The sequence below is a fragment of the Eutrema salsugineum genome, unplaced genomic scaffold (assembly GCF_000478725.1).
Source record: "Eutrema salsugineum unplaced genomic scaffold, Eutsalg1_0 scaffold_1, whole genome shotgun sequence".
Classification (NCBI taxonomy): Eukaryota; Viridiplantae; Streptophyta; class Magnoliopsida; order Brassicales; family Brassicaceae; genus Eutrema; species Eutrema salsugineum.
Window position 1 is genome coordinate 19867648 of NW_006256909.1, and position 1302 is coordinate 19868949.

General features: G+C 39.2%; 1 non-coding gene across 1 annotated transcript; it reads left to right on the forward strand.

Annotated features, from left to right (window-relative positions):
* Positions 1 to 867: 867 nt before the first annotated feature.
* LOC112082565 lies at positions 868 to 977 on the forward strand. The gene has a single exon (XR_002897233.1). It is a non-coding gene; the product is annotated as a small nucleolar RNA R71 (small nucleolar RNA).
* The last annotated feature ends 325 nt before the right edge of the window (positions 978 to 1302 follow it).

Here is a 1302-nt window from a genome sequence, read left to right on the forward strand (position 1 = left end):
GCTTACTCTCCCAGTTTGGTGTTTCGAAGCAGATTAGACATCTTCCCTGTGGATCGACACCCTAAGTCCTACAACGTACATATGTGCACTCTCAGACATTAGGTTTTTATAAACACAAGCTCTAAGTGCTCAAGCCAAAGCTCTCTGCTCGCAGGTCTCTCGGTGAGGCTGCTTACTCGTCAACTGCTCCTTCTTGGCTTCTAACATATGCACTTTGTTGGCACTAAAAAAAAGGGTATTCAATCCACTAGTGCATTACATATTCTGAATCGAAACAAGAAAGAGCTCATAACCACTGCTTGTGAAGAGCTCTCCTCAAATGAAGGTGCACCTACTGTTACTATCAGTGACGTCTCTCTCAGGTAAAGTTTTGATCAGGCAGAAGGCTACGTCTTGTACTCTTGCAAGTAGGGAGTCTGGAATGGTTTTTCAGTGAGAGGTTAGGAGTTGATTTAAAACTCCAGACCAACGGGCTTGCAAAAGACTTGCAACCCTGAGGCCCATCACATCTCTTGATCTTGGAAGTTTTTCTTAACTTGTTTCTGTTATCAACATAAGTTTCAATAGGGTTGCTCCAATCATCAAGGTTATGTGTTGTGCAAGACCTTTGAGGATTTTGCAATCCAAAGTGATCCATTATATGATAAAGACATTTCGTAACATATGAGTCTTCTTGTTTGACCTTAGGACGTCAAGATTTGGTTAGGAGTCTTCTGTTTCTGGTACTTCCAGCTAGATTAGTAAAAAAAGGTGTGAGCCTCATCTACAGATCTAGTAGAAAAATCTCCATTGCTAGAGGTATCAAAAGATGTTTTTAACTCTTCATTAACCCCTTGGTAAAAGATCGTCAATAAGCGTTCTTCAGAAAATCCATGGTGTGGACAATCTCTCTGATAGTCTATGAATCTTTCCCAAGCATCATAGAGGTCTTCTGTGTCTTCCTGCTGAACTTTTTGTATCTCGTTCCTTAAAAGATTGGAACATTCTCTAGTGTAAAAGTTACTTAAGAAAGCCTCTCTACACTCTTTTCACGTCTTTATGGACACAAGTGGCGAAGTTTTAAGTCATTTACTAGCTCTACCAGTCAAAGAAAATTGAAAAAGATTGCACATATGGTAATCTACATTTTTCGATATGGTTGAACACAGTTCTTCAAATGATTCAGTATGATCTATTGAGTGTTCAGTTGGATAACCACTAAATTGTTGTTGTTTAAGTAAACTAATGTAGTGTACCTTAGCTTCAGAATATCCATCCTCAGGTAAGGGTGGTCGAATTGCACATCTATCTTCAAAGAAATTG